The sequence below is a fragment of the Leopardus geoffroyi genome, chromosome C2, assembly GCF_018350155.1.
Source record: "Leopardus geoffroyi isolate Oge1 chromosome C2, O.geoffroyi_Oge1_pat1.0, whole genome shotgun sequence".
Taxonomy (NCBI): Eukaryota; Metazoa; Chordata; class Mammalia; order Carnivora; family Felidae; genus Leopardus; species Leopardus geoffroyi.
The window spans coordinates 6,837,530-6,845,423 of record NC_059333.1 but is presented as its reverse complement, the minus strand read 5'-3'; the positions used below and the strand labels follow the sequence as shown (position 1 = coordinate 6,845,423).

Here is a 7,894-nt window from a genome sequence, read left to right as displayed (position 1 = left end):
TCCGATTTCTCCACATCCTCACCGACCCTTGGTCCTTTCTGGTTTTGTTTTCTGAGAATCGCCCTCGCGACAAGCATGAAGTGGGCCCCCTCTCAGCCTCTGTGCCCAAGGTGAGCCCGGCCACAGTTCCCAGTCTCCCTTGAGTGGTCCCGGACGAAGCCCCATCCCTGTTCATGGATGAGGGCTCTCTCCTGATGGAACCCCGAAAGGGGGCTCTCCTGTGTCCCCACATGGCTTTACTTGGTGTGTTGGCAAAGACCACAGTCTGTGCCCCTGGACCCAGTGCTCAATTCCCACAGATGAAGGTGAACCATTGGAAAAAGTAGGAAGGACTGGGGTCCTTCAGGGCAGGTCCTGACCTCTGAGAAGCCAGACATCCTCATTTCAGTGACCAGAGTGCCATCGAACAACAACAACAAAAAAACAAACAAACAAATAAGCCAACAAACACTGCTGAAAAGCACTTCAAATTTTTAAAAGGGGTTTTGAATAATATCATCTCATATATATTCTTCTGGAACTTGATCTTTGGCTCAGTCGTCCGTTCTGGAGAATTGTTCACGCTGAGAGTCGCAACTCTAGTTCATTCCTTTGAGAGACGGAAGAGAGTCTTGTGTACAAAGATCCCATTTACCAGGCCCTGTGGGCACGTGGGTTGTCTCTGTAACTTCATGTCCAGTGCCTGACCCCTCTTTTTCTCCTTCTGGAGGGATCGGTGAGAGGGTTTCCTCTGAGGATATGGACAGTCCCGTGCATGGGCACACCAGAGGCATCCCCAGCCAGGAAGGACAGACAGACAGAGAAGCCCATTATTACCCTTGACCTCATTCCATGAGGATGGGAGATGTACCCAGAGGTGTGTGCCCTACGACGAAAACCAGAAACACGAATGCCTGAGCGATCAGAGCACGGAGCTAAGATGGAAAGGTGGGCGAGGAGGGGCCAGAATGCCCTGTGTACGTTATGGGAATTCAAGAACTCACAACACGACTCCCAAATTTAGTCCTGAGCTTTCTGGGCCAAGCAGAGAGGGGAACAAGGCCAGGAAGGAAACACTCTTCCTGCAAGAAGCAGGGACTTGCTCGGGGCCTGGCTGTCAAAGAGCCTTCTCGTGGGGCCCACACCAGAGACCCTGAGGAACGTCATGGGCTCTGTCCTCCTGGGATGCCTCCTCGCATCTGTCTCAAAGGGGGCATCCAGGACCCCTCAGGGACCGCCGTCCCAGGGCACAGGCGTCCTCTGTCTTACACAAGGTGTCTGACCCTCTGAGGGCCCATACACGGGCCACCCGGGAACACACGCAAAGCGCCCGCCCAGCAGGCCCGAGGCTCACCCCCCACACCCCGGGTGGAAACTGGGCTTCTTCTCTTTGGGGAGCGGCAATCATCCCCTGCTGTCCAGCCTCTCTGTCTAGTGGGGATGATGGGGGCCAGCTCCTCCGTGGGAGGATTAATCACCACCTCTCTCCAGCTCCCCGCTCCTGCTTAATCAGGGTCATAAAACATCTTAATGTCAGGCCACATCCATTCCGCAATCGTGGGTAAGTCCCTTTGTAAAGAGAGCCTCTGCCAAGCCTTCTGACGAGGACGCCCTGTCCCTCAGCTGGGGCTTGAGCATCAATCCTGAGCAAAGCTGTGGAAAGACCCTGCCTCCCCTCTTGGCCATCTGGGCCCAGCTGGCGCCCAGGGACCGTGGGACCCATGTGAGTCTGGGTGAGTCACCCGGGAAAGACATCCTGCCGCGGCCACTGGCCTGGGGGACCGTGTGCCTTCCCTCCTGAGCTTGTGGTGACAGCATGCTCTTCCCCCCTCGTCCCCAGCAGGCATGGAGCTCAGAGAACCGGCCACACGCCCAGGGCAGGGAATCTGTACCTGGGCAGGCGGCCGAGTCAGGTTATCAAGAATAGGAGACCAAGGAGACAAGTTCCGCAGGGCTCCACCCGGGAGGTGGCCAGGCCTTGTTTTCAGAGCCATGCATATTTCGCCAAAGTATGTTTGGAAGAGGAACATGCTGCTTACCGTTTCTGAGCTGCGCAAGTGAGGGTGCCGGGAAGTGAGAGCCAGGGACGGACAGGGCTGGGTTTTCTGGAAAGGACAGCACGCGGCTGTGAAATGCGAAACCAAGTTGTTGTTCAAGCCCAGGGTCAGAAGACCGGCGCAGAAACTCTCCCTCCGCGATTTGGGGGTCGCTCTGAGGATGCTGAGCGTGCCCGGGGAATGAGCTGGAACAACACATCACCTCTCCGGGTGCTAAGGGGCAAAGGTGCTGGCTCACGGCTGGGTGGTCCTGCGCTCTCGGGACCATCGTGCCAGCCCCGGTACCGCAGTGCCTGGCTGGTGGCAGCCGTTGTGGGCGCCTGGTCCGCCAGACAGGGATGGTTTCCGAGCAAAGAGCAGGTGGAGAACGGAGAGCGGTTTTCGGTGGGCAACACACGGGACTGAGATAAGCCGCTGACCAAAGTTCTGTCCCGAAGCCCAAGCCCGCAATGGCTCAGGATGCCAGGTGACATCAGGCCCTCATCACCTGTGTCCCCACGGACCGGGCGCCCGAGGGCCAGGCCCCGCTCTGTGCCTACACACAGAGTTGACAACCCTGCACTCATCTCTGAGGCAGGGGCGAGGTCTCCGTCTAAGAACACGGTTCACAGAGCTGGTGAGGCCGGAGCAGGATTTGGACCCATGTCTCTGGAAGAGCGGGTCTGGGCCCCTTTCCTTCTCTGACTTGCCCGTGAACAACAGTCTGTCTATTTGCCTCCTGCCTCCGTCTCTGCCCTCTCCTTTCCCAGCCTGCTCCCACCTTTCCTTCCTCGCCTCCTCTTCCAGCCCCAGCGTATCTGCCCAGTGTCTCACCCAGTCGTGCACAGATGAAGCGCGAGGCAGGCGCTGTGCACCTGGGCGCACGCGAACATTCTCCCTGACCCGGGAGCACTTGCAACGTGCTTGCTAAGTAACGAGAAGGAGGGTAGCGCTCCGTGTTTGCCTCTGAAAAATCAGGTGAGCTGGGGGCGCCTGAGAGGCTCCGTCTGTGGAACATCAAACTCTTGATTTCGGCTCGGGTCGTGATCCCAGGGTCGTGAGATCCAGCCCCGCGTCGGGCTCCATGAGGGGCGTGGAGCCTTGCCTGAGATTCTCTCTCTCTCTCCCTCTGGCCCTCTCCCTGGCTCACGCACGCAAACACTCTCTCTCTAAAATGAAAAGTTTTAAATATGGTGAACCGAACACTTACTCGTCTCTCTTTGGTTGGCTTCCGCTTCTGGGTAACGTTCAATCAATTACTTCGGGCAAACCCCGCTCACCGGTGATTCAGGGAGAGCAGCTTCTGGGAGGAGAGGGGCCTCCCGGGTGTCTGAAGGCGGGTAGCGGGTGGGGTGGTCAGGAGGAGGGGGCCAGGTGTTCTGGAGTCGAATTCCAACTCTGCCGCTGGTGGCTCCGATACATTCCTTGGGGAAGGTATCCATCCTTCGAGACTCGGTCTTTCCATCTGTTAAGTGGGGGGGGGGGGGGATTGTTAATACCCACCTCACAGCGTGCGTGTGAGGGCTCCCCTAATAACACATGTCAGACTCACAGCACAGAGCTGGTGGCCAGGCGACGCCGTGGCTCCCTTCAGCAGGCCAGCGAGGCTTACGGACCCCTTCCCAGAATCGTATGCTGAAATGCGTAACATAAAATTCGGAAGGATGACAAAAAAAAAAAAAAGCCCCACAAATATCAAAATGGGCGTAGAATTGTAAGTGTGGAAAAGCAACGCGTGTGCTCTTTTCTTGTGCATTCATAGTAAGATCCAGGGCAGGTCTAATAATGATTGCAATTTCAGGGCAGAGATGATCGGGAACCATTCCTTCCAGATTCCACAAGAGTAATCACGTGGTATGGAACACCTGTGATCCCACTGGTGCTAAAATCCCCAGTCCGGCTAATGCTGCTCCGAGTTCTTGCTTCCACTCAAGAATCAAAGGAAATGCTACATTTCAGTTGAAAGCCGGCGAAAACAAAACCACAGCTTCCCCCCCCCCAACTTCACCCATGCACCGTGAGGAGTCACTTCTCTGGGCTCCGGGTGAACAGCCACCCAGAGGCAGCAGGGTGGGGACGGAGAGAACTCACGCCTCATCTGAGCTGGGAACATCGTGGGCAGTGAGGATGTCAGAGAGGATTTCTGCATTTTGCTTTCTTTCCCTCACAGTTCTCCTAAAGAAAACAAAACAAAACAAAAAGCAAAGTGCCAGGGGACAGCATTTCAGAGGGGATCATTTTCTCCAAGCAATCTATTTAACCACCTGAATATTAAGTTCACAGATACTCTCGTCTCGCAAAGAAAAGCCGTGGGTGGAACATTCTTTTAAATGTCAAATCCGAAATGAATCTGCAGGGCACAGCCTCGAGAAAGCTCTGTGTTCTCCAGCAGCCGATTCTGAACACAAAGAGATGTACAAGCCCTTTCTTGTCAGAATTTAGGTAACATTTCCAAGTTTCAGAGCCAGAGTTCTGAGGTTGTTGGTGTGTGGGGTTTTTAGAGGCTCTTTTTTTTTCTTTCTTTCAATATTCTTCCTCCATCTCCGCTGGTCCCTGTCTCCGAGCTCTCAGCAGATGCCCCTGTAACTCGTTCCCTGTGGGAGGCTGGTCTCCAAACACCCTGCAGTGAACCCAGTTGGTTCACTCAGCATCTCTGGCCCCCTTCTCTTGCCTTCTGGGAACTGCCCTCCTCAACATGGGAATGACCTTCAACCCCTCAGTATAGCGGTGGGCATGAGACCCCAGCCGGCCCAGGCCCAGCCCCCTTCCACAGACAAATATAGACACTAAGAAACAGGGGACTTCTCTCCTGCTGAAATCAATCACAAGCACCAAGAATCCTATAATCTGGGGGTGCCAACAGCCACTGCATCCCTTTTGGAGATGCTGTGAGAGCTAAGGTATCTTCCCCTGTAGAGGAAGCGGTAAAGGTGAAAGACAGCCAGAAACAAAATCCTGGTATCTGTACCCTTGATCCAGCTGTCGGATCCTGGCTTGATCCTGAAGCCTCGGTCTTAGTCTCATAAAGGACCTAAGCTGAGTCCCCTTTGAGGCTTAAGCACTTTGGGATGAGTTTCTGCCACTTGCACGTGAAAGAATCCTATTGTTTGTAATAATTGTGATGGCAAATGCTGTCTTAAGTAGAATTGCTCTGTCCAGAGTCAGAGTCCAGCAGAACAGACAAGGTGAGGCGGCTCGCGGTTCAGGTGGCCACACCCGGGCTCACACCTGACAAGTTCGAGGACGGTCACCAGCTTCCCCGTTGCTGAGATTGCAGGACGTCTTCCCTCTGGGCCCCCCACTGTCCATTACAGTTGCCCCCTCCCTGGGGGTTCCTGGGGGGCGTTGTTTTCCTCTGCGTCCGAACATCTTCAGGGGCCACGGCAGGGACGGCAAGTTGAGGGCTCGGCCTTGGCCGCTGACCCATCCCGCCCACAACGGGCTCCTCCTGGGAGCAGCGCCTGGGCCTGGGGGCTCCCAGCTCCTGTGTGTGCAGGGGGGCACCCCCCCTCCTGGGTCAGCCTCTGGGGAAGGGGGAGGCCTCAGGGGCAGGACCCGGGCCATTCTGTCCCCAGCAATGACTCTCCCCGCCTTTCGGACGGACGGCTCCTCCCGGGCCTCGGAAACCCGGACCCTAGGCCACGCCCACCCTGAGCGACCGAAGGGGCGCATATGACCGCGCATGCCCAGTAGTCCTCCGCTGGGCGCCTCCGAGGAGCCTGGAGGGAAAGGGGAAGAAGGTCCGGATTGGCGCCCGGTCCTCCGACCCCCGGAAATGCTACCCAGGCCGGAAGGAGAGGAGCCGAATACAGCGGAGCCGTGGAGCCGTGGCGCCCGTGTGGGTCCGAAAGGGTGAGACGGAAAGGCCGCTCGTCTCCCGTCTGTTAAGATGTATAAAGACGAGGCCGGAGACAGATCTCCCCCGCAGAGCTGATGCCGGGCTCTATGGGCTGACTTTCCGAGGGAGACAGAGCTCACGGGGACGAGTAGTTGTGCATCTGAGACGGGCAAGAGTGTCCCGGCTCCCAGACGCGCCCAGACTGCTCCCGCCTCACCCCTGCCGGGGACGCCCAGGAGATCCCCGGGTGTGGTTCTCAAAGCCAAAGCCCACGGAACCCTCCTGACGTGATGGGGGGGTACTGACCCCCGAAGGCTCTGCCACCGGCTGACATAAACCCCCCAGAACTCTTGTCTTTGCACCAAAGGCCAACCCCCCGGCAGCTGTGTGAATCACTGCCCTGGGTTAGGCTTTGAAGGGTCCTCTGGCCGTTGCTAGGGTGACAAGTCCTGGGCTGCCTCGCCCAGGACTCACGGGCAGCACACCCCCCAGAAGGACAGGCCGCTCCTACCTCCTCCCAGAGTGATGAGGCCGCTCCGAGGCTCCGTCATGGACCCCAGGCTCGCAGGTGAGGAGGAAAGGCCACCGGCCACCCACAGGCCCCTTGTGGCGGGTGCACCGACAGCCCCAGGGGGGTAGGACAGGACCCGGCGGGAGCTAGGGGGCCGTGATAGACCCCAGACACAATCACCGTGGCAACCTGCTCTCCAGCCTTGACCTCCCCACCTTCCAGACGTGTGTCCTGTTCTCCAGCATGTGGTCACGGGCGGGTCTTGCTGCCACGTGCAGAGAGAGGTGACAGACACACCCTGTTGGTGCTTGGTGCCCGTGCTGGCTTGATTAGTGTCCCCCCAAATTCGTGTCCACCTGGAACCTCAGAACGTGAGCTTTTTTGGAAATAGGGTCTTTGCAGATGTAGTTAGTTGAGATGAGGTCACAGGGGCCAGAGCAGACCCCCGATCCGACGTGACCGGTGTCCTTGCAGGCACAGGAAGGAGACCCAGACCCGCAGCGGGGAAGGCAGGCGAGCCCCCGGCAGGGACTGCAGGAACGCCCAGCTTAGCAGCAGCCCAGAAGCAGGACAGAGACACCAAACGGATCTCCCTTGGGGCGTCCAGAAGGGACCAGCCCGGGTGGACCCTGACCCCACCCCTGAGGCCTGGAGAACAGGGACAGGATCCAGTCCTGCAGTTCGAAGCCCCTTGGTCTGCTGTGTTCTGTTACCGCAGCCACATTCCCCTTTGAGTGAAGAAGAAGGCTCTTGATTGTTACTGGCCCATGGGGCAGCGTCAGCCCAGGCCCTTGGTGCCCTCAGAAGGTGCCTTAAAACGTGTCCCCTTCAGAGATCAGGCTGAAGGGTCAAGGGACCCCCCCCCCGGTTAGTCCTCTCAACTTTGGAGAAAGGGGACAGGGAGGGAATGGGGAGGGGAGGGTATGGAGAGGGTATGGGGAGGGCATGGGGAGGGAAGAGAACGGGTTACTACGGAGGACTTTAGCACCGATGCACAGCTACATTCTGAAATTTTACTTTTTCTGATGGCAAAACCTAAAAGGTATGATAGTTTGAATTCTAGTTAAAACTTAACTCTGCAAAAGATAAATTAAGAAAGAGTCCCATTTACAGTTGCACCAAAAAAGAATAAAATACCTCAGAATACACTTAACCAAGGATGTGAAAGACCTTTGCTCTGAAAACAATAAAATATTGTGGAAAGAAATTGAAGATGATACCAGCAAATGGAAAGATACTCCACGCTCATGGATTGGGAGAAAAAATATGAAAATGTCCATATTACCCAAAGCAATCTACAGATTTAGGGCAATCCCTATCAAAATACCAACAGGATTTTTCACAGAACTAGAATAAGGAATCCTAAAAATGTGTATGGAACCACCAAAAAAAATCCAACTAGCCAAAGCAATCCTGAAGAAGAAAAACAAAACTGGAGGTATCACAATCCCAGATTTCAAGATAAACTAGAAAGTGTAGTAATCAAAATAACATGATACTGGTACAAAAATAGACACAAAGATGGATGGA

The 7,894-nt window shown here is 55.9% G+C and overlaps 1 long non-coding RNA gene across 2 annotated transcripts; it reads right to left on the bottom strand.

Annotated features, from left to right (window-relative positions):
- Positions 1–610: 610 nt before the first annotated feature.
- On the bottom strand, positions 611–5,263 carry LOC123575998. Of its 2 annotated transcripts, none has more exons than XR_006701126.1 (3): positions 4,107–5,263; positions 3,226–3,480; positions 611–2,104 (listed from the first exon to the last, which is right to left on the bottom strand). It is a non-coding gene; the product is annotated as an uncharacterized LOC123575998 (long non-coding RNA). The 2 variants fall into 2 exon arrangements; XR_006701127.1 differs by lacking the exon at positions 4,107–5,263 and adding an exon at positions 3,568–3,664.
- Positions 5,264–7,894: the final 2,631 nt, after the last annotated feature.